Genomic DNA, 26574 nt, shown 5'->3' with positions numbered 1-26574 from the left:
GCCATTCTTGGCTTGAAGGTGAGATTTCACTGGGGACTCACCCCTTTCTGCCCAGGAGACTGTCTGCCTCCTGCCTCCATTGATCATGGTGTCACAGAGCCTGCAGGCCCACCAAGCCACCTCAGCGCCCCATTGGCCTCCCTCTCATGCTCATGGGCACCCAAAGTCCACAGGGACTGAGGTGGCAGGGGCTGGCCTGTCAGCACCCCGAAATGCACACACATCCGGCTGGATTGGACAGTGCTCAGGCTTGGCCTCAACTTTGCTCTAAAATCAGAATGGGTTCAGGCACTTCTGAGCCTGTAGGAGCCAGGGCTGGGAGAGTGGGGACAGTTTCCAGCCCCTGAGAGCAAAGGGAAGTGCAGGTCACTGCTGGGTGGCTGTACAGCAGCACCCAGGAGGGCTCCCACCCCTCCAACTCAGAAAAGGGCTGGGATCCTGCCTGTTCCCGGCTCCCACTGGCTCTGTGGAGTGTGCAGCCCCAGCTGTGCCTCCCCTGCTGCAGCTGGCGTCTTCTCAGTGGTAGCTCTAGACAGGCTGCTGCTGCCATCACAATGTAATATGAAAGTATCAATATTTATCCTTTTAACTTACTAAGGGAAGCAAATACATTAGTATTTGCTAAAAGCTTTCAAAATTCTTGGGGTGGGGGTGGTATATGAAAGCATAAAGCATTCAGTTGCAATAAGTACTGATTTATTAGAGAAATAAACTTTACTAAGAAAAAAAGCCTAGAATAACTGAAATTCATCAAGTTACAACTTATTTTTTGAGAAGACCAAACAATTCTGGAATAACTCCATATAGAGGAAACAATGTAAAATGCCATGGGTAAAGCCAGAACTCTTGTAATGTCTGTTAAAGTGACAGGTAATTTGAAAGCTGTATGAACCAGTGCCCATTCACTGATGCAGGTAACAATGCAAGGTTCTCCATATGTCCACGTGCTTTCACTAATGATTAGGAGATACAAACGTGGAGAAGAGTGTTCCCGTCCCTAAGGTTTTATCTGGGTGCTGAGATAAAAGTTGTCTATTAAAATCATTAAGAAAATTTTAAACAAAATAAATGTCCTAAATTTATAATTCATAAGTCTCAGTGCAGCAAATATCAGAAAAGATAGTAAAGCTATCAATATTAGGCCCCTCCAATGTGTGCAGAACAGTGCAGCTGACATAAATTGTTAGATCAAGTTTAGCCTAAAGCTACCTCCTTACATATCTTAAATTCAGCCTAAAGGCTCTCCTCTAGATTCACGAACTATTGCAAGTGGAGGTGTAAACAGACCATGGCCTACCCTTCTGGCAATTACTGAGTTTTGGCCAATTAAATGTAGCCAACTGTTTGAACTGAAAGTTCCGTTTACTCCTTCAAGTGTTTCTCCTGCCTCAGCCTCCTGTGTAGCTGGGATTACAGGCCTGTGCCCCTATGACTGGCTAATTTTTCTTTGCATTTTTAGTAGAGATGGGGTTTTACCATGTTGGCCAGGCTGCTCTTGAACTCCTGACCTCAAATAAGGCAAACAGTGAGCTGTAACCAATCCAGCTGTTTCCGTACCTCACTTCCATTTTATGTGCCTAACTTTCCTTTTTCTGTCCATAAATCTTCTTCCACCATTTGTATGCCCTGGAGTCTACCCTACTTGGGAAGGCTGCCCAGTTCTCAAGTAGTTCATTGCTCAATTAAACTCCTTTAAATTTAATTCAGCTAAAGTTGTACTTTTGTCAATATTTATCTTTTCATTTGACTCTTTTTAAAGATGCACTCATGGCTGACTCAGAGAGGTTAAAGGGTTTTGTTTAGTGAGTTTTGGTTGTTGTTTGACATAGGTTCACTAAGTCAGTAAATGGAGCATATTGAATTTCTGCTATTTACTCTTCTATCCAGCTGACTCACTAATTTCTTAGAGTATTAGCTTGCTTTTCTTGGAATTTCTTTTTCTATAGTGTCACCTACATGTAATACTAAATTTTCTACTATTTTATTAAAAAGTTATACTGCATATGCTATTTTATGTCTTGCTGTATTGGTTAGAATCTTCAAAACAATAAGAGTACAAGCAGTGATCAAATTACATTTCTGATTTTGTTATTCATGCTTTAAAAGTTGTACTGTTAAACATATTGTTTACTGTTGCATTCAAGTAAATACCCTTTATCACTAAAAGAAAGTTCCCTTTTCTCCTATTTCACATCAAATTTTAAAAATCAGAAATGGCTTCTGACTTTCATCAAATGTTTTATCTTCATAATCCATATGTAATCACGAAACTTTTGGTAGTATTTATACTTCATACTGTACTTGGTGACTTTGTTTTATTTTTCTCTTGCATTAATCTCACCTCATATTTATATTTAATTTCCTCTAGTGTCTTTTGATTCATTTTGTTGGTCCTTTTTTATTTTCTTCAGTTTAAGACAATTTTATTTTCAATTTTTATTTTTGATAATAAAAGCATTACATCTGCAAATTCCCCTGAATGCAGTTTTAGTTGTAGCCATAGTTTTCTTAAAAAAACTTTTAAATTTTATTTTATTTTAGATTCAGAAGGTACATGTGCAGGTTTGTTATGTGGGTATACTGCATAAGTTTCTATATGAAATATTCTATTTTATATTGATTTCAGAGTAATCTATAATTTCAGATTTTGTTTCTTTTTTTATATAGGGTCTATTTTAAAAAGACATTTTATTTCATTTTCTTTTTTTATTACACGGCAATGTTTTAAATTATACTTTAAGTTCTGGGGTACATGTGCAGATCCTGCAGGTTTGTTACATAGGTATACACATGCCATGGTGGTTTGCTGCATCCATTGCCCCATTATCTACATTAGGTATTTCTCCTAATTCTGTCCCTCCCCAATCCCCTCACCCCCTGCTATTCCTCCCCTAGCCTCCAACCCTCCAGGCACCAGTATGTGATGTTCCCCTCCCTGTGTCCCTGTGTTATTATTGTTCAATGTCCACATACAAGTGAGAACATGTGGCATTTGGTTTTCTGTTGTTGTGTCAGCTGACTGAGAATGATGGTTTCCAGTTTCATTCACGTCCCTGCAAAGGACATGAATTCATCCTTTTTTATGGCTGCATAGTATTCCATGGTATATAAGTGCCACATTTTCCTTGTCCAGTCTATCACTGATGGGCATTTGGGTTGGTTCCAAGTCTTTGCTATTGTGAACAGTGCCACAATAAACATACAAGTGCATGTGTCTTTATTATAGAATGATTTATAATCCTTTGGGTATATAACAAGTAATGGGATTGCTGGGTCAAGTGGTATTTCTATTTCTAGATCCTTGAGGAATTGCCACACTGTCTTCCACAATGGTTGAACTAATTTAAACTCATACCAAGAGTGTAAAAGCATTCCTATTTCTCCACATTCTCTCCAGCATCTGTTGTCTCCTGATTTTTTAATGATCACCATTCTAACTGGTGTGAGGTGATATCTCAATGTGGTTTTGATTTGCGTTTCTCTAATGACCAGTAATGATGAGCTTTTTTTCATATGTTTGTTGGCTGCATAAATGTCTTTTTTTGAAAAGTGTCTGTTCATATCCTTTGCCCACTTCTTGATGTGGTTGTGTTTTTCTTGTAAATTTGTTTAAGTTCTCCGTAGACTCTGGATATTAGCCCTTTGTCAGATAAGTAGCTTGCAAAAAATTTTTTCCCATTCTGTTGGTTACCGGTTCACTGTATTGATAGTTTCTTTTGCTGTGCAGAAGCTCTGAAGTTTAATTAGATCCTATTTGTCTATTTTGGCTTTTGTTGCCATTGCTTTTGGTGTTTTAGTCATAAAGTCCTTGCCCATGCTATGTCCTGAATGGTATAACCCTTTTTATTTGTTTGGGGCTCTTCATTATTTTGTTTTGCTTCTTTGGATTTTTCCTTTGACCTTGAAATCAAATTAACCAGATAGTAATAGTCCCTCCTCTTCTTTCAATTAGGTTGGTGTTTCCTGATACGTTGTTTGCCTGCACTTTTGTTTAAAAATAAGCTGTCATTGGTTTTAGGTATATTTATTTGTAAGCAGTGTATGGGTGAAATTTATTTTTAGACTAATTTGAGAGCCTATCTTTTGATATGATACTCATCCCACTTATATTAATTTTGACAACATATACGAAGGTTTAATTTTTCTCATACTATACTTACTTTTATGTTTGTTTTCTATTTTTTCTTTTTTCTACTTCCTTACTTTTGTTAATATTCTTCTTAAATATTCCTTTCATTCTTCATAATAATGTAGGAATCCCACCACACATCTCAATTAACTATAGATCATCTTTAAATCTGTGTTCTTAAAAAATTAAGACCACACTTCTCTATCAACTATTTACCATTCTTTTACTCCCTTTACAACCCAATGTTTTTTTCACTAAAATAATGTAGAATTGGAGTCTCCATGTCGAGAGCTACGTGAAGTAAACCTTCTTATGGTTTTACTTACTTACTTACTTATTTATTTGATGGAGACTTGCTCTGTCACCCAAGTGAAGTGCAGTAGCACAATCTTGGCTCACTGCAGCCTCAGCCTCCTGGGTTCAAATGATTCTCCTGCCTCTGTCTCCTGAGTAGCTGGGACTACAGGTGTGTGCCCCAACAACTGGCTTTTTTTGGTTTTGTTTTGTATTTTTAGTTGACATGGGGTTTCACTATATTGGCCAGGCTGGTCTTGAACTCCTGACCTCAAGTGATCTGCCTGCCCCAGCCTCCCAAAGTGCTGGGTACAGGCATGTGCCTTTATGCCAGGCCGCCATATATATTTCAAAAAGTAAAATGCAGTTTGTGTAATTTCTGTTGTTTTAGGAAATACCCTCAATTTCATCAATGTTGAAGTAGAGTCTTTCATACCAGTATTTATTCATTATGTTTCCAACAATAATAATCCATGTGATTATATAGAAGAATCTTTCAATTTTGTTTAAAAATTTTCAATCCATCAGTTGTTTTATTTCAAACATTTTGTTTGCCTTTCATGTTTTATGCAATTGAATATTTGCCCTTGACTATTTAGAGAGCAATATAAATAATTTTTACAAATGAATGTCCCATGTTCTAGGTTTTAAGTTCTAAAAAATGAAAATTCATTTGAAATACCCTGTTTGAGAATGAATATGTGGCAAATAAGAATAAAATTTTAAAGCAATCTTTAATGAGTCTCTATTTGATCATCAGGTAATATATTATTTCATCAGTGTAGCGGGATCTTTCTATTTTTTTCTCTTTATAATTTAATAAGTGAAAGGTGGTCTGTTCTAAAGTTCAAACACATTTTACAAAGCCATGAAATTCTAATACTCATTTCATCAGAATCATTATTATTGGTTATACATTTCAGTGATAAGAAATAAATCATAGCCTACCATTTCTAGTTTTAACCACCTAATTGGGTATTTTAAAAGTGTATTTAGAGAAAACAAAGATGAAAAGAAAAGCTGGAAGAAGGCTACACAATGTGCAACTTACTAAGTGAAAGGCAGAGGAAGGCAGCTTCTGTTAATAAACTGTTATACCAAGAAACCACTTGGATTCAGAGAGCGATGATAGATAGAGATGGTTCAAAAACCTACTCTGGTCCAAACTCCTTACAGGCTATTTCTCATGCCTTAAAAGCATCTGTTACCACATGTCCTACCAAACATTCCAATAATTGAGACAAGAAAACATCCTATACTCTATACATTGCTTGCCAAAGGAAAAGCAAATCATACTCAATCTTGCAAAATGCAAAAACAACAAAATGAATTAAATATTATTATATATGCTTTGGTGTACAAAGTTCCCAACAGATTAAAAAAAAATAACTGTTTTTCATCCGTGGTTTTGACCTATGAATAAAATTATAAAATAAAGAGTTGAAGCTAGTAATTACCATAAAAAATCCAGCTTGTTTAAATATTAATCTTTTCAAATGAGGAAGGCAAGAATTCCATTAAAAGATGTTATTTGAAGACTGTGCTCAAACTATAGAGAATATCCCTTGGAAATTATCCCTAGTCAGAGATTAGTGCCCCAGAAATAAAGGCTAGCATGTGCTCCTTACTGCATTTTAAACAATATACTGTAGAAGAAAAAAAAATCATACAAGCATCTGATAATGATAAAAAATAGAAATCAACTTTATAAAAATTTGAAGTTAATTTCAAAAAGATTTTATAGGGTTCAAACAAGGCATTTTGAGCTTCATCTCATTGCCAACTGACAATAGTGCTGCTTGTTTTATTGTGCTGTCCTCAAACCCAGTGGCAACTGGAAAGTCTGGAAAGTCACCCTTTGAGGGATTCACAGCATAGTAAAGTAGAAAAGTTCTCTAGTGAGTTCCACTCAGATTCTTAATTGTTTGGCCTTGGCAATGTCACTTAATCACTCTGAATTCCAGTTCTTAAGTATCTAGTATAGAAATAGAGGGGATAACCATTTGAAATATTTTGCTTGAAGGATGAATACACAGCAAATAAGAATGTAAGTTTAAAGCAGTCCTCCATGATTATCTGATGTTCAGATAATGTATTAATTTCACTGCAATATTAGGATCTTTCTATTTTTTTCTTCTTTATCATTAGATATGTGAAAGGCTTTTTGTTTAAAAATAAATAAAACATTTTACAGTGGCATACAGTTTAAATACTAATTTCATGAGAGGTTTAGTCTTTACAGGTATTAAGGACCTTGTGGGCTCACCGTTCTTTCTTCGGGTAAATGCAAAAACCATGGGGTCCAGTTATTATGGTCCTAAGATATATTAGATGTTCTTAGTTGTGGGCATAAAGCCAGAAATGATTATCAGAAGCAAAATCTTCTAGAGTTTTCAGATCCTATGTCAGCAGTGCCTGATTATCAAATAAAAATAGGGTCAATGAGAAAGGTAGGCCAACGTGAAGTAACAGGAGAAATAAGAGTCAAAGGATGCCAAGGAGAAAGAAACTGAGGCCTGACAGAATTCCTCTGTTTTTCAGCATAAGAACTGAGAGTAGTTTTTCCAGAAAACCTCAGAGTCTAGGCTTCAGCAAGTAGGGAAGCAGTGAAGAAAAAGACATTCATATCTTTTCTGTGCCTCCTCTTGATCTGTAACCTGTGCTTCCCCTTTGCTGAGACTCTATAGTTTCAGGGCAATCTTGTGGTAACCCTTTGTCCTTACGGTGCTTGGAAGAGTAATGTACTCCCATTTGAAATATCATTTTCCGTACCCTTGATGACTCCTTTTCTGATTATCCATTCATTTTCCTGTGCTATACATGAGTTTCCTCCTTATTATCATTGGGATTCTACAACTATTGAAGCATCTGCATTTGAATTAAGGTAAAGTACTGGGCCACATGCCAAAATCTAACCTCTATGCACCAGCCACTAGATAAATAATAACACAAGGCTCTCTTTTGATATGATATTTTCTTTTTTTATCCTTCATAAAATACAGAGGCCACTTTGTTATAGTGGAATTTCTATTTCTTCCTATAATCTTGTCCCTGTGGCTTTGTCTGGTGTTTCAGCCAATGGCCAGCAGCCAGACAATCTTTTGACCTAATCTGTCTAGAATACTTGGCCAGCCAGAGTAATGTTATTTCTATCATATTGAACTCTTACAAATGCGTTCAGATTGAAACAGCAGATAAAAGATGGAAACGTGAAGCCTACCACTCACCCTCTTAAATAGCACTATTTATTTACAAATGGCACTGTATTTATTTGTTTTCATACTGCTATTAAAAAAAATTACCTGAGACTAGATAATTTAGGAAAAAAAAAAGAGGTTTAATTGATTCACAGTTCTGCATGGCTGGGGAGGCTTCAGGAAACTAACAATCATGGAGGCAGTTGAAGGGGAAGCAAGGGATGTCCTACGTGGTGACAGGCGAGAGGTGAGAGAGAAGGAAAAACTGCCACTTTAAAAACCATCAGATCTTGAGAACTCCCTCACTATTCTGAAACCACCCCATGATCCAGTCACCTCCCAGCAAGTCCCTCCTTTGACATGTGGGTATTACAATTCAAGGAGAGATTTGGATGGGGACAGAGTCATACCATATCAGGTACAAACCAAGCAGCCACCACAAATACTAGCTTTAGCAACTTAACAAAGATTATTCCTAGAAAATTAGTGAAGACCTGCAAACCCCAAAATGATAATCATCATAAAAACTTTGGCTGGGATTGATGAGGCTATTGACTTTGTTAGCTTTGATTAAGCTAACAAGAACATGCTTATCTTGAGTTATGATAACGCCCACCCACCCATCATGCATATTTGGCTTCTGAATATGTTTAGCTCTAAATATGTGTAGAGTTAATTATCTACACTCTACTTCAGCTTTTCTTCCTTTGAGAATAAAAAAGGTTTTGAAATAAAAAGTTAGGTACATAGAGCATGGGTTCAAATATTGTTTCAGTCATTTTCTATTTGTACACCTAAAGCGATTTTCTTAGTCTCAGATTATCCATAAATGGAAGAAAAGCATAGAGCCTACCTCAAAATGTTATTCCTCTGCTTGGAATTTTCTTTTCCCTGATATCCTCAGGGATATCTCTCTCACCTGCTTCAGGTTTTTGTTCAAATGTTACCTTATGAGAGGCTTTTGATTGATTATACCATTTAAAATTACTTCTCCAAGCACTTCAGAATTCTCACTCTTTTTCTCTTTAGCACTCACACTACATATTTTCTTTTTTTCTTTTTTTTTTTCTTTCTCTTTCCATCTCCCACCCCCAGCTAGAGTGTAAGCACTAGGGATTTCATTTGTCTGGTCATTGCCACATGTTCCACTCTGGGTTATTTCTAACACACACTCTCAATAAGGAGAAGTACGTAACATACTATGTAGCATAGTGAATAATCAAATAAAAACTACTGATAAATATAAAATTGTATTATTTCATCAAGTGAGACTACAAGTAGAAATAAAATGTTTCTATAGAGTTCAACCATATAGTATAAATGGAGAAAAACAAATGACTAAAATAACCAGTAACAATTTTAAAAACAAACTTGTACAGTTTTCATTACATAAAACCAGTTCCATAAATATTATCATGCATTTATCATTCATTCATTCATTTATTCAAAGAGTATGTTATGCCTACTTTATGTAAAGCACAATATCTCTCTTTCTTAAAAATCTGTTGAAGTAGCATTCTTTGTTCTTTATATGGCTTATATAAAACAGAAGTTCTATTTTGGCTTCATTTTCTGTTCTGACTGTCTATAATGGGGATCAGCAATTTATTAAAAGGATGTATCAAGGCACTTCATTTTCTGTGGAGGAGGGAATGCTGATCAGTTACAAGTACTGACATAGTTTGAGAGAATGACTGCAATAATGTAAGCTCCACAAGGATTCTTTTCTGTTTGTTCTCAGAAGTATCCCCAGGACTTAGATTAGTCTCTGGCATGTGATAAACACTCAATAATTTCTTATTAAATGAATGGCTGAAGGCAGAGTGGTGCATGCCTGCCAGCTCCTCTGAAGGCTGTTAGCATCCCTTTACAGATAGGAGAAAAGATTTGTCTTACTATCCATCAAGTCATCTGAGCAATAGTTTTAGTATGCATCTACATGTTTTCAGCCCCTGGTCTTTGCTACCCTGAGTTCACTAATAAGCAATTATACATCCCAAAATATCACATTGTCAGGGTCTCCAGAATCTTGATGTGGTGTAAAATATATAGGCTTGGTAGTTAGGCAGACCTGGATTTGAATTCTGGCTCCATCACTTATTTGGCTACCAGCAAAATTTAAATTTCTCTCAGACTCAGTTTCCTCCTTTATAAGTTGAGGATTATAAAGCCTAACTCAAAGGGTTGTAGGTATTTAAAAAGGGCCTGAAAACAGACTTAAATTTAATGGAGTAGATAGAGGTTGAATGCTATCTCAGTATGTCAGAAAAGATATATAAATATGAGCATGTCCTCAGGAGAGTATAATGACAGCACACAATGGTTACTATTAGGCGTTGCTATTACAAATATTATTTCAACACATGCATCTAGAAAAAATTAACTGGAAAGTTATCTTAAAAGGTAAACCTTCTCTTTATAGTGTGTTTTGCACTTACTTTACTTAAAGAAGTTCATTCATTCCTCACAAAAGCAGGAAAGTAGTTTGTAAAAGTAACTTTAATTCAGTTCAAAGTATATGAGAATCTTAAAATTAATCTAAATTTAGGTGTGGGAAGAGATAGTTTCTAAAATAAGACATGTTTACCTTGTTATTACAGATTGTACATTTCTATATGAATACATAATAGATCTCAAAATGTCAAACAATACGGGTCATGTCTGAGTATATGGCATATTGGAGATAATCTGGTTAACGAATCAAACCAGGTTCTCAGACAGCAAACATACATGAAACAAAACATCTGAGCTCTGATTTAAACCCCTCCAAATAAAAATCTGGGTCCCCTTACTTGCCTGTGAAAGATCAATGCATGTAATTATTTTGCGTAAAGCCTGCATATGAATGACAAAGAAGTGAACTCAAGGACATGAATGTTCATGTTGTATGATGACTCTAGACCTCATGATTCAGTTCACATTTGGAACAGGCTGAGAAACCAGGCTAGTTTTCAGCTATATCTTAGAGGAGAATAAAGATCTCTCTTTTACATAAATATCAAAAGTAATATACACTGATCATTCAGAAAGCCAAAGATATAATGAATCTTGTCTCTTTTTGAAGTTCCTTGAGATAATTTTTGTGAAGTCACTTAATCCCAATTTTTGTCATAAAAGGAATACAACATTTTGGCAGAAAACATATTTTACTTAAATAGCATAATAGTAATGGCTGACAATTCATTCCTGAACTATGTACATGCAGTCACACAGATCATTTCTTTCAAGCCTTACAACAACCTTATGAGAAATGTTTACTTGTTTAAAGATGGGGCAACTGAGGAACTGAGATATTTACAAAGAAGTAAAAATTAGGATTCAATCTCACATGTCTTTCTACGTATCATGCTTCCACTTAGGTACCACACTAGCATTATATCCCCCTCCAACTAAAAAATTCCACAAATTATTGCTTGAGGACAGTGTTACTTTCCAGTGTTTCTTTAATCAACTTAAAAGAGTTTTCTAATACATCAAGAGGAATGTCTTCATGTAGTAAACATTTAAAGAAAACAACTATGTGAAGAATTTCTATAAAGAAACTGATGTCTAGTAAGTTCCAAGTTGAATAAAGGCTATAGAATCTGCCTGGACAATGTACAATTAAATTAGACACAACATATGGTTAGAAAACAAAATTAGAGTCCAGTGTATTCTGTAGGTTCAAACTCAAGAGCTTTTTAGTGATACAATTTTTTTAAACTACCTTTTTTTTCCAGTATACCTGGACCTCCTGGAGATTATATGAAATTTAACCATCAATATTTGTTACTTCCATAAAATTACTGTAAAAAATAAGAATAGGTATATATTTACATAACTTTTTTCTCCCTTTTGTCTTCTTTGTCACTCTTTTAAAATCACTTGTAAAGAGATTTTAAATTATGTGGTCATTTTACATTCTAGTAAGTAGTCAGACGTTGTTTATCAGGATTTTTTGGAATTTCTGCTTTGCCTCCAGTAAGCTTTTGGTTTATTCACACAAAGGACCATAGTAAGATAAAGTTTTCTTCCTAGTAATTGGTCCTACTCCCTCTCCAACATTAGAAACAATTCAGTAACCACAGCCAAAGGCCCAAATTCATCTTTAAGCAAGTTCTATCCAAATGTCGTAATTCCCCAAAGTTTGCCATCTCTCAAAATTCATCCGCAATATCTTATATTCAGTTTAGGTAGTTAATCAGCGCAGGCCAAATGATGAAATACTTCTTTACTAGTTATATCCAAATGTGAGGCAATATAGCATAGTTACTATGAACAAGGTCTCAGGCTTTCATTTCTTTTCCCACCATTCTCTATTTGTAGAAGCTTAGGTCTGTTACTTGGCATTTCTGAGCCATGATCTCTTCATCTGTATACCTATCTCATGGAGTTAGTACATATACTAAATAAGTCATGTACATTATAAAACCCTAAGCATGGTTTCTGCAAAACAGTAAGTACTACATTAAAGTTAACCATGATGGTGAGGAAAGTGTTTTAAATAGCACAAGAAACACGTTACACAAGATAGTTCAAAAATGGAAAAAAAGTACAAATTTGCGGGCCTCTTCATCACCTTATTCTCTCATTTTATCAGTATACTATAAGCTCCTTGAGGGTTTATAGTACATCTTATTTGACTTTGTTTCTTCAATATCTAGCACAATGCCTGCAACTTGAACTATTAAATTTTGGTTGAATGAATGAATTTCCATAGACACTGTCAAATTCACATTGCAGTCCTTAGTAATTCACAAAATAAGAACTATGCCTTTGTGAATTTTCTCCTTTGGAAGATGGAAAGAACACCATCTGGAGGAGGGCCCAACAAAGGGGAAAAGCAGTTGAATCAGGGTTCCATAGCAAAATTGTGCTACAGATCCCAAATTCAAAATATGCCCTGTAACTTATTCAGCGTGCGCTTTCCAAGACAGTTCCACAAAAGGTCACAGGTTATAGCCCTATTGTAGATTAATTCTCAAACCCTGGGTTGCATTTTCCCCTTTAAATCTACCAAGGACAAAAATAATTGCTGAATTCTCCCAGAGAAGTCAATGTTAATATAATTTTTAACCACTCTTGTAGCATGCTCAATTCAAACACAGTGAATAAATGCACATGACTCAAAAGCAACACAAATACTTCTTTAGCTACCCACTGTGCCATGTAATATTATGTTGTGCTCACCACAAAACTGAAATATAAGTCATGTCTGACTATGTAAAGTTAAAACTAGAATATCTACACATGGCATGATAATTCTGCAACCAAATGATCTCACCAAAATACCATTTCAGCCAGTGACCAGAGAGTAATGTTTTCTCTGGAGGGAAGTTTTTAAATATGAGTAGTGAATAACAGATACTTCTAACTATAAGGTTTATTCAACACATCCTACAGCTGCTGCTCTGCCTTGTGAACTTTTATAACCTTGCTGTGTTATAGACACCATAAATCTTGTAACTGATAACTGTTGAGAAGCAAACATAGTCTTTCTCTCACAGAAAGCATAGAAGTGCTACTGCCAGAAGTAGTATTTACCTATATTGATTTGTTTAATCTTCATTTTTCATTCTTGATTGTACCGTTCCTTTTAAAATACAAATTCACCAAGATGAATGTGTAAGTTCTAAGTACAGCAACTAAAACCTGGTTAGTACCATAAAGTAGGTACCAGTATTATCCCTACTTTATAGAGGAGAAAACTAAGAGAAGAAGGATTTTTTAAAATTACCCATCATTTTGTAGTGAGTAATAGGTGGAGTGGTTTGTGTTCTTAACCATTACATTATATTGCCATTCAACTTCATGACATATAGTTTGGAGTCTTTAGGGGATAGGCAGGGGAAACGTGTTTAATTACCCAAGAAATTCTGGATCTTCTAATTTCATCTTTCTTTTACCAGTATTTTTTAATTGCTTCTAATTAATATTACCTTGACAAAATTAAATGTATCTTTATGAAGAACTTAGAGGGTTTAAATAGCCTCTGTTGGTATAATAGCAGTATAGTAACTGTGATACTGTAAGATATAAAAAGAGCCAGACTCCTTTGGGATGTGGCAACTGATTAGATTTTATTGACACTAGAGAGGAGATACTTATGAAAATAAATGCCTCTTTATTACTGGATTTTATATTCGAAGTTTCTGCTTCATCAGCCTATCTGATTCACTGTCACTAAAGCAATACATCAAGCATGGTACTTTGACTCTTAACCTTATTTTACTCATCTAAAAATACAAATAAAAAGGCATGTCAATTTCACAGAGTTGTTGTGAAGATTAAACAGGGCACCAGAGAGGCTTGAGCAGGAGAGTGGCATAAAACAGCCTTTGTATTTTAAAAGCTCACTATGGACTTCCACATAGAAAACGTATTAGAGAGAAAAAAACAGGAAATGAAGTCAAATTTGGAAATACACGGTCTCAATAAAAGATGATGCTGATTTTGCAGTACAGTAGTGGTGATTAAGTTGGGGGGAAATGAATGGATACTCAGCTGCACATTTGGATGTAAAAGCAATGACATTTAGAGATAAATTGAGTGCAAGGAGTTAGGGATAGGGAAGAAAAAGGAAGGACTCTATTTTTGACATAAGCATCTGAGTAAATGGAGGCACCATTCACTGACATAGACAAGACTGAAAGATGAATGGGTCCCATGAGCAGAAGCAAAACAGGGGCACACAGAGTAGTATAATGAACATGGGAGAGTCAGAAGTGTGGAGGATGGGAGGGGAGAAATGAAAAAAATACCTATTGGGTACAACATACACTATTCCAATGACAGGTCCTCTAAAAGCCCACACATCACCACTATGCAATTCATTTATGTAACCAAAATCACTTTTTTACCCTTAAATCTATTGATATTGAAAAAAAGAAGTTGGGTCAAAAAGGAATTCAGAGCTGGGCGTGGTGGCTCACACCTGTAATCCCAGCACTTTGAGAGGCTGAGGAGGGCAGATCACGAGGTCAGGAGATCGAGATCATCCTGGCCATGGTGAAACCCCATCTCTACTAAAATATAAAAAATTAGCCTGGCATGGTGGCATGCACCTGTAGTCCCAGCTACTCAGGAGGCTGAGGCAGGGAAATCACTTGAATCTGGGAGATGGAGATTGGAGTGAGCCAAGATCGTGCCACTGCACTCCAGCCTGGTAAAAGACCAAGACTCCATCTCAAAAAAAAAAAGGAATTCAGTTGGAGACATTGGAGACACATTAAGTTTGAGAAAACCAAAGGGTGATGTCAAGTAAGATAATACATGGATGGATTTGAAGCACAAAAGTTATATATATAAATACGTCAGCTAGATGCCTATGTTTGAGAATTGTTGGCATATTAGTAGCACTGAAAACTACAAAAATAAATAAGGTAACCAAAGGCATAGGTTGAAAAGAGAAAACAGGATGAAGCCCTGGGAATTTCAAACTTAGTTGTTGTTTTAAAAGTTGCTAATATTTACTCAGAATTTACTTTGTGCTAGGCACTATACTAAGTGTTTTACATAGATTATCTTAATTCTTGCAACAACTAATTTTCTGTTTCAGTGAAAACTAAAGTTTAAAATGGGTTAATTCATCTGCATAAGATCACATGGCTAGTAAGTGGAAGAAAAGGATTTTACTCTCTGACAAATGACCTAGTCTAATATAGTAGGAGTTGACAAAGAATAAGCCATGTGAATCTCTAAGAAAAATGTTTGGCAAGAAAGGTACTTAAAAGTAGTAGTTATTTTTTTTTTAATAAATAAGTTAGGGGGTAAAGTTAGTGGATAGCCCACACTCTCATAAGAAATCTGTCGTGTACTATATATTTAAATACGTTTCTGTATATAAATGTTTTACCACTTCAATTAGATTGCCAAACAATTTAAAGATAGGCTCAAAGTCAATTAAAATTCATATGCTTCAAATAAAAATATGGTAAAGTATTTATGGAAGGTATTTTAGAAAATAAAGGAGGAAAATAACCAATCAAAGCCCCACTGCAAAGTTATATTTTTGTATCTACTGTTGATATTAGTACATTTTTCTGGCTTTTATACCTTGAACTTTTCTATAGAATAATTTGAACCATTTTAGGCATATAATTTTATATTTTATTTTTAAAACTGACATTACATCATCAGCCTTTGCTATATTACTATAGTCTTTGCAACAACTTAATGACTGCCATCCCTATACTAATAGATTTTCTAGTTCATTTAATAATTCCTGTCTTATCGAACATTTAGGTTATCACAATTGTAGAGCCTTATACAAAATTCGGTTATAAATAACTTTATTCCCCACCTCTTTGTATACTTAAAATTATTTACTAAGAGAGAGCTACCACACTGAAATTACTAGGTCAAAGATTTCCAATTTGTACCAGAATCTTGATGTGCCAAATTTTATACTGAGCTTATTTTTAATTCTCTATAGAACCTAACATAATGCTGCACACAGAGTAGGTACTTTAAAAATACACATTATTTAAATAACTAATAAAATAGATGAGAAAGTTCACCAAACCATTGTTATTACACGGACCTAACCTAACATTATATTAAATAAAATTCACAAGGAAGCCAGCGTCATTATAAATACATAACAACAGAAGATCAACAATAAAATACTTTAAAAGTAAAAGGAACTGTATGTATGCAGAATGAATGATTTAAATACATGGATCTCTAATTTCCATTTTAGAGAACTTTAGCATAAAAACAAATTTACAGACTTCCTTAGAATTCCTTGGCAGTAACAAAAACAAACAGAAGAAATGACTGAAAGAATTAAGTTGCTTTTAATGAAATACTTTAAAATAACTTTTAAAATCTAATTTTCTATTAGCTCTATTTTTAATAGAAAATTACATATAAAGTAGTGGTTCAATACAGAATGAAAATGAATTATCAACTTACCCAAATATGTGCTCAATCTTCACTCCCTAATCCCCATAACATCATTGCCCTTCTACCAGTTCCAAACTTTCATAAACTAATTATATACATGCATTAGTATGTAAGGCTGTAATCTCAAAAGTTCAGTGAGATATTTATATATGCAGAATAATTTTAATGAACACTGGCCATATTCCAGGAATTGTACTAGGAACTACCCTAAACTATTGACAAGTTTCTGAATGTCCCCTGATCTTTCTCTTCTGGACCTCCATGAACATGCTGTTACTCTGACCCATTCCTCTTGTTTTACTTAGTTTAACTTCTTTATTTTATTTTGTGTTTCCATTAGATAGAACTTCTACTACAAAATTTCCTTTTGTACTCCAAGAATGTGTTAGATGTTGCTCATGTTGTGCTACCATAAGCCTGTACTTATTTCTTATCATATTATATCTTAATTGCCTATTCACTTTTTGTCTCCTCCACTATACTATCACTGCCTAGAGGATAAAAGATTTACCTTTCCTATAAATTAAGAGGGTTCAAGTTACCCTTATTATGTATACTCTTGTGAGTGTGTTGTGTATTTATAAATGTTAACTCTCTCGAGACTAGATGGTGTATATGGCACAATTTAATAATTATAATGGGCTCTCTAGTTTTCTGTGCATAATATTCATTCCTCTGATTAATTGAAAACTTTCAGGGGCCAGGGTTTTTTGCCTTAACCTTCTTATGTAACCTCCAGAGTGTTATTACAATATAATCATTAATTAACTGTGGATGAGTAGTTACTTTGGATAAAATCATGATCTAATATAACTACCACTGAAGCCCAGGTCAGGGGCAGTTTTAAATCACTGCTTAAACTTTCCTTTAGGAGCCAGTTTGACAACAAGGAAATCTGTATAACCCATCAGAAAAGCAATTTCTTAACATTTTCCAGGGAGGAAAAGCATTCATATTCCAAATTCTCATTTCTCAGAATCTCTCCAAAAATAATTTAAAAGTCAGAGACTACTATTTTCATGAAAATGATAAGAGTTTCATTTTCTTTTTTAAAATTGAGGAAGCTTAACTAAAAAGGAAATAAGTTCTCTCCACCTGAAAAATTTTTCCTCCAATGGAAGGATACTAACTGATATAACTTCTGGCCTTTCTCTGCCCATTAATTTATTCTACTTTCGGTGAGAGCTGGAAATAGGAAAGTATGGTGACTTATTTGACTGTCATATTTGGCAAAAAGTAAACCAGGCATGTGTGGCCCACCTGCACCCTTCTTTCTCTTGGGAACAAGTGAACCAAATAGAGCAGCTGTTCTCTAGTGCTCTCCAAGGGTCTGATCTTCCTCACTGCTGAGAGCAGACCTAGTTCACTGCTGGTTGAAATTGACAAAAGGGGAGGGTGGAGAGGTAGTCTGCCTATGTCCAAGGTTTAGTTAGCAGACCCATTTGGCTTTCATAATAACTTACAGGTTCCAACCTAGGCTTCATCAGTAATATAGGTAATATTTTGGCTCCATCTGCCACTAATTTGTTTTATTCTCAAATTATTCAAAGCCTAGGCAGAAGAGAGGAGTGCCATTTATTGGCTTCCCTAAGAAACCAACAGATGGGAATATGCAAAAGTGAAAATAGCTTTGCTGCTGTGGTAAACTATAAGTGATTTTTTTGTTTTCCTAAATTTTCATTACTGTAATATCATATCTTTATTAAAAGAGAGAGGTTGGAGGAGGGCTAAACAACAACAACAAAAGAAAAAAGAAAAAATACGTCCTTACTAATATCAGGCTAATCTTTTATTATTGCACCTGCTTGAAAATAATTAAACTGAATTTCAAAAGTAAAACAAAATATTTTAAAAGACCAAGTTTTCAACATAAAATAAAAGTAAAAAAAATATGCCAACTTGTAAAGTGCAAGGGCATGAGCTTAGGTGCTGTCATGTCAATAGTCTGAGTTTTACAGAAGGGAAGAGGAAATATGATGACTCTTTTCAACTATTCCAGAAGGCAAGGCATTTTGGAAGAGAAGAACCACTTCTCTGGAGATGTCTGTTATTCTCCACAGGATTTTAAATATCATTATCACTAGTTGGCAGAGGAAGGATCCAATATGTCACTGAAAAATATGTGCCTAATGAATCAAATGATGTCAGTGAAAAGCTTCATCTAAAACTAGGCCTACAGTTTTGTTTCTTTGAGTCTCAGGTCTAGTAGAAAGTACCAAACTGCAACCCCAGAACTCTGACAGCAACCCTGCTTCCTCCTTCCTATTAGCTCGCAGAAACCCTCTTTCTATTTCTTGGAATTTTGATTGCTTCAGTTCAAAGGATCCCAAACAGATTTCACAAAAGTGCAATCTAATTCCCTCTGCGATTAAAAAAAAAAAAAAAAAAAAGGAATTCAGTTTCTAGCTGAAAGCTGTGTATCTACCACAGGGCGGGAGCTTTGATGGAGCTCCCTCAGCAGTACATCAGCAGCTACCACACAGCACTCCTTACTTACTAATCTCAGCAATCTTAGTTTGTATTCGAATACAAGACAAGATATAATTAAATAAATTTGAGTATAGAGATGGAAATATGACGATAGACTGTAAACTTCTCAGATGAAGCAAATAATTAAATTACCTTGACTAGTAAAGAAAAACCAATTTGTTATGAAAATATATCATACCCTGATTATTGAATTTAAAATTTTTATCTTTATGCTTCATTTACCCAATAGACTATCCCTAATGTAATCCATCAGGAGGACACTGTGACTCCAAATGTCAGTTCCGTAATCTGTAAAATGGGAATGATATTTCAGAGTGCAGTTTAAACCAGGCAACCATTTCAAGGAAGCCCGGGACCTTTAAATCTAATTTTGAATAAGGCCCCAAAATGACCCTTATTTTTCACAGTTGATAGGTTACTTTGTGCTCATGAGATTAACATAAATTATTTCCCTAAACTTCACACAGCCCAAATGTTGCCAACTTGCATTTCAAACCCCTTTAAATCCTTAACTCTTCTTTTGCTCCACCCTGTAAATGTAATATCCAAACTTGCAATCATCTCCTTTTCTTGACTTAGCATATTAGATGCACTGAGATGCTCTACAGTAAAGAGATATATTCTTTTTATTTGTTTGTTGACATTTTCTAGGAAGCTTTATTTTAATATCTTCTTGGCTACTTTTCCATAGGACACAGTGGAAAATAAGCCACTAAAATACAGAGATAGTTATCTATTAGCGGCACAAATGTATTTTCAAATTGCACCTGCTTGAAAATAATTAAACTGAATTTCAAAAGTAAAGCAAAATATTTTAAAAGACCAAGTTTTTCACCTAAAATAAAAGTAAAAAAACATATGCCATATACGTAGCTAAGTTCTATTTTCTTCTTTATTCTTCTGTAAAACTTCTCTCCAAATCTGAAACTTCCATATTTTATAATCAGATAAATTATTTTTCTTATAAACAGCCTAGTGACACTGAGACTATATTTACCAAGTGTTTGTTGTTCCTAGATCTTTGTTCCTAGATTTTTGTCCCTACATTTTAATGTATATCTTAATTTCCTCATTGAGTACCTTGGGTATTTATTAGTAGAATGGGCATATCATTACCATAATACTTCTCATGGCAAACATTTTGAAATCTACGTACAATAAAATGCTAACAAATAAGAGCAGAACATTTCAATTTTAAGACTCCTTTAAAAATTGAAATCTAAGGGTTCATAGGTAGAGTCATTTTACTAAAGAATGATCAATTTGACCTTTCCAGATTGATACATTCTAATTCAGATTTCATAGCTTTTGGAGTGAGAAGGTTTAGCCTCAATGAATGTGTGGATTATTTCTTAACTGTGTTATCTAGAATATAATATATGGTATAATCTCCCTGAGCATCTTTTTTCTCATCTGCATAATGGGAACAAAGTCACTCATGACTCTAGGTTATTAAAATAACTTGGACAAATCTCTTTCAAAGTACTTGGTAAATGAAAATACAAAATTGTAAAAAAAAATATTTTAAAATAAATAAAAAGTATCCTTTTTAAAATTCAGGTAGAAAATGCCACACACAAAAAAGGAATGCCTCGTGGTAGTGCTCACATTTCTTAAGTACATGTTCTAAATACAGTTTTGCAAAAAATCACCAGTAAATGTCAAATAGACATTTTTCTCTAACTAAAAGACATTATGATTGTTAGTAGGTAAAAATTACAATTTCCACTAAGTGAGAGTTTTAGCTATTATCTCCATGAGAATTCTACTCCTGTTGCCTGAGAGATTCCTTTTCTAGCTTTCATTCATTGTAAGTAAAATGTGCAAAAGTTGCCTTCCTAATAGTCTACTAATTTATTTTACTAAAGACTGACGATAATTTTCTAAGCTTTGATAGTGTCTTCTCATTTTTATAGAATACCTTTTTGACCTTTAATACATGGCACAAAGCAATTATTTCATTATTTTTAAATAAAAAAGGACCTATTGTTAAACTGTCAGACTGAAAATGACTAGATTTCATGACTAGTGAACATTAACAAGAAAACTAACCATCCTTCTCCTTTTAATTATCCTTCTCTGCAATATTAGTTTTTGTTATAATATGTCAAGCCGCAAGCCTAAATCTCTTAGAAATGGGTATATTCCATATGCAACACAAGAAGTACTCAGGAGCCTACCAAATTAAAGACAGGATGGGGAATAAAAGATCACTTACTATCGTGTACTGCCATGATTAAGATAAGGTTGACCAGAGAGAGACCTTAACAGAACCCTTGGGAATCTGTAATCATACATTGTCTTCTCTACCTGTGGAGTCCAGAGAAATGTGAGAAATAACCTTCAGACTTTACCATATTGATTATATATCCATTTTAAAACCACGGGACACTTAATTTTTAAAAAATTATCCTGTTATTTAGTTAGACGATTCAATTATCTGTGGCTTCAGTTTTTCAGTTTAGTCATCTATAAAAATAGTCTATAAATGTCTATCAGTAGGGACAATGTAAATTAGGATCCATCAATACAATGGAATTTTGTAAAGTCATTAAAAATAATAAATGTGAATACTCCAACAGAATAGAAACCAGATTTGTATGGGAGAAAATCAAGATTTAAAAATTGCTTGCATATTTAAGTTAAAACTATGAAAAATGCATAAACAGGAACAACAATCTGAGAACATGGAGAAATGAATAATGTGTTCTTATGCTCTTTGTTATTTTTATATTGCCTAAAGATCTTCCCTTTAGCCAGCAAAGTTAAATAAAGGGGTTAAGCTACTTTGATTAGCCTTAAAATTCAATAACCCTATACCACCGTGATATGCATACACACGGTTGCTTTTTTCTTTAAGTATTTTGTATTCATCATTCTCTATGAGCATATTGTGAGTTTCCTAAAAAAGAAAACCATGTGTTTTACCCTCTTTCAATCTACTGCATATAAACACTCAGCACATATAGAAAAGTTAATAGACTTAGGGTTTCAGGATTTGCAAAATCCATCCTATAGTGAGTTAAATTATTTACAGTCTTGTGGTACCCAATTATATCATATACTAGAACCCAGCTCGTAAGCCCCCTTAGCAAAAGGAATTAGTAGCTTTTAGCAGTATTTTTAAAATGTGTATCTTCCTAAATAGACTATATTTCCATGAGGGTAAACATGTATCTGCTGTGTTGGTTATCCTATCTCTAGCACATACCACTATGTCTACAATATGGAAGACTGGCCACAAATATTTGGTATAACATTAGATAAAAATTTCTCAATCTGAACATTATTGACATTTTAATTTTTGTTGGAGGGACTGTACATTGTAGGATGTTTAGCAGAATCTCTGGCCTCTATGCACTAGATGCCACTAATTCTCTCCACTAGGTTCTCAATAAATGTGATAATTTCTGAAACTGCTCAAAATTATTTTTACTTATGCTACATAATTGGTAGCAGAAGTGCTGCTGATACTTTCCCATGGCACAGAGTGTTAGGCGAAATATGCAGGAAAGTAAATACTCTGTACAAGAATTATTGCCATCAGAATCTACCAAACACCCAAAGTGTAAACAGTTCTATGAAGGCCTTCCAACATATAAAGAGATGTAAGGTTTACGATCAAAACTTAGGGGATAAAATGACGGGGGAAATATGATTAGAATAAAGCTAGTTACATCAAGACAAAAGTCATTAATTGGCTAATACCTAATATATTTCCAGATTCCTCATTTCCTTTCCAATAATTTACCTAATGTGAACTGCAGCATCTATGATGACAATCTCTAGCTATCAGGAATTGTTAGGAGACCCTCTTCACCTTGGCTAAATGTCCAGTCTTTCCAATTATCAGTACCCACAACGTTTAAATTCTGAAGGAACTCCAACCTTCCCAGAAAGAGAGAACTGACCATGTCATCATATACACACATACACACCCATACACACACACACACACACACACACACACACACATACACACACACTGCACACATACATCTTCTAAACTGAAGGTAAAAAGATTCATTAAGTCTTTAGTGGGAACAAAGAAGGAATCAAAAATGCACACTAAAAAATTCCTAATAGGCTGCTATCCTATGTCCTTGCTTGCCCTCTCACTGTAATTACCAAGGCTGGACCACACAGAAGAAAGTATTTTAAAAATCCTTTCCCAAAGCAGAAAACAGTACTTGACCTAAAGAACAAGCCTCTGTCTTTCCTTTCTTTAGGCTTTACCTAGGCTTTTTAAAGTTGAAGGTATCTCCCAAGAAAGTATCACCCCCAGCTTCAAGTTTCACTACCATAAATGCAGGAAGAAAGGAACAAGCAGAAAGACAATGGCATTTCTAGTGCCTTCTCATTTCACTCCTCTCATTATAGATTTCAAAACTTCCCTCAAGAAGGTGGGTGGAGTTTTGTTCAATGCTGGACCAGTACATGTCAGAAATGTATTTTCTGAGCCCTCCGCTCAGAGAAAGCTGGTTTAAGAAAGGAATCAAAGAAATTTAATGAATAATAGATTTATATAAAACAATGTGATTTGTTATGCCCTTAATGCATTTTTATGTCTAACTTGATCATCACACAATTTCTATCTGGATTTCAAAGTCAATCTTTCAATCATGTCTCAATATATAAAACTTACTCATGCTTTTTCTATTTATCTCAACAAATTTGTGGTTTGCTGGGCACTCAGCCTCTGTTTGCTCAGCATTAGCATTATTGTAAGGCTTAATAGATTTCCCTTTTTCTGTCTAGATGGGTCTGAGTATCCAGTTAAAGCCTCAAGCCACTAGTGGCATCATTAATGCCACAATGATTAAGTGAGACAGCCAAGCGCCAGTGCACCATGAAGAACAACAGATTTTAAAGTCATCAAGTCTGAAGCACTGTCATGCTTCTTAAACAGGGCAAAATGCATTAAGTTCCTATTATTTTCACATTCTTCAGGTAAATGAAGAGGGCTGTTTCTAGCCTGTCAATAGTGCCTCAGTACTTTAACTAGATGTTAGGACAAAATGATGTATAATTACCAAATTCTTACCAGTTTCAGTTCAGCAGTATTGACTTTACTGGAAGGAATATGTATTTGCAGTAAAACCAGGAATACCTATTCTAACTCTGTAAGAAGACAGGCCATGGACATTTCCCCAAAATTTGCTTGATTACTTATGAAATTATTCAAATTTATAGATACATATTCTACATAAATTCTCCTAAGAAATGAAATACAGTAAATTTAAAATATAAGTTCATTCATTAATTTATCAATTCGCTCATTCTACATATTGTATTTAGGTTTAACTATGTGCCAAGCACTATGCTAAGGGCTGGGAATATGTTAATAAACAAAACAGACACAGTTTCTGCTCTTGTTCTAGCAGAAACTATGCAACGCATATATAGAAACCGATATCGAAAACATGTTACATATGTGATGAGTATTAGAAGGAGGTATGGAAAATATTTGAATATTTTTATACTGTGGAGTTGTAAAAAAACTATGACTAAGAAATTAGACCTTAATCCCAAAATTTACCAATTGCATAACCTTGGCTAGTCACTCTAAGTCTCATTTTTTCTAACCTTAAAAATAGAGTTAATTATCTAATTATGTCTTCCTCAGAGTAAAGGATAAATTAAACTGCATGCAAAATCACCCAAGATTAACATGTTGTAAAACGGGCACCTAGCAAGTGTTAGCAGACCCTCAAACCATCTGATAACTCATGCTTTTTGAGTGTGGTTTGAAAATTAAGTAGCTTTTGTCCCATATGTTTTATCAATCAAAGTGATTAGCAGGTAATGTATTTAACATTCTAAAAAACGCTAAAATAGCTAGAAGGACACTCCTCAATAAGAGAAATCTGTAAAGAATAGCTAGAAAATTTCTCTTTTGTATCAAGAAGAAAAGACTGAGCATATTTGCTCCAAGAAGAAAAATCGATATGCATGAAAAGTGAAGAGAATGTTCTCTAACGTTGAAAATGTCATTATAAAGGGCAAGGAGGTATAATGAAGGTTCCTAGGTGGCAAAAATCAGATGAGCATGGGAAAGTTTGGATAAATGAACAAACACCATCGTTGGGAGTTCATAGTCTATTTCTAAATAAGAAAATTCCATTCTGTAACATAACACTGAATTATTACTACCTACAAAGTGGTTGTCTTTGAAATCTAGGTAGTCCTTTTGTTTAAAACTTAAATTTTAAACAAAATTTAAATTTTGACTGACTAAACGATTTCAAGAGAGGCTATAGATTTACATAAAAGGCCATACATTTTGCATTATATACTTTGAAAACTGTGAGCCACATTTGTTCTTTATTAACAACATAAGCAAAACAGAAACTTGAAAATTAATTCATAAGATATACTCGTGAATGTTTTGATCTACTTATAATTACTTCACTGTTGTTAAAATGATTTGGCAATATAATAACTGATATAAGCACTAGAGTCATTAACAAGTGTTTACTGGTATGCAAATTGCTTGCCAAGGGAAACATCTTTGGATATTTACCTTGTGTTTCTATGAGCAACTTTAAAACAAAGAGAAAAATGTGTAAGTCTTTCCATTATTTTATCAATTTGGGAAGGTCTAAGAATCACAACATTGGAAAGATCCTTAGAAATGCACTTGCTTTTGTTGTCTGTGAACTGGAAGGAAAATGGAAATTCATCAGCCCCTCCTCATTGTAAAGTTATGTTTAAGCATCTTTGGAACTCAGAATCATTTCTCTGTACCTAACTAAAGCCTCTCTTAAGTCAATTTATTTACTATTCTAAAGCATACGCTACTTGCCCTATTGATTCCATGACATTATGCTTTAAAAATTGTTTTTTCTACATTGTCATTTCTGCTATAGTTTGGCTTTTATTCCATCACAACTAAAGGAATAAATCTGGGGCCTGAATTCTGGTCCCAATGCAGTGACGTCCTAGCTATGTGATTCTGAGGAAGGCACTTCACCTCTATGGCATCAGTTTTCTGTCTGTAAATTGACAAAATTGGATTAAATTATCATTGAGTTACCTTCCAGCCCTGCCATTCTATGATTTCCATAAAGCTTGATGAGTTGCCATCTGCTTTAGGAGGATAAAAACACTAAAGAAAGAGATTCAGACTGTAGTGTGGGGTCTGCCAACTTGGGAAAACCATGTCACCTCTCTGAGACTAATTTGTCTCATCTGTCAAATAGGCATAATTATACCTCCCCTATCTATCACAGAGGATGACTGATCTAGTGAGGTGAAAATATAGGTTGGCATATACTATAAACTTTATCCTTATCAATCTCTTAAAACCTGGCAGATAGGAAAAAATACAGTGAATACAAAAGTCTTCATGGCTTAAAGTGTAAAACTGAGAGAAAAGTACAAAAATATGGATCAGTTAACTAATGAAAGAGTGATTCATTTATCTTCCTAACAAACATATGAAAAAATTCTCTACGTCATTAATCATCAGAGAAATGCAAATCAAAATCACAATGAAATACTATCTCATACCAGTCAGAATGGCTATTACTAAAAAGTCAAAAAACAATGCACATTTACAAGGTTGTAGAAAAAAGG

The 26574-nt window shown here is 34.5% G+C and overlaps 1 protein-coding gene across 10 annotated transcripts in view; it reads right to left on the bottom strand.

Annotated features, from left to right (window-relative positions):
* The window catches only part of DLG2 (discs large MAGUK scaffold protein 2), a 2183817-nt gene that overhangs the window by 1562371 nt on the left and 594872 nt on the right, over positions 1–26574 (bottom strand). The gene's annotated exons all lie outside the window — the stretch shown is intronic.

Source organism: Sapajus apella, unplaced genomic scaffold (genome assembly GCF_009761245.1).
Source record: "Sapajus apella isolate SASKATOON/1434 unplaced genomic scaffold, GSC_monkey_1.0 scaffold34, whole genome shotgun sequence".
Taxonomy (NCBI): Eukaryota; Metazoa; Chordata; class Mammalia; order Primates; family Cebidae; genus Sapajus; species Sapajus apella.
The sequence above is the reverse complement of the archived record's forward strand: the minus strand, read 5'-3'. Positions and strand labels throughout refer to the sequence as shown.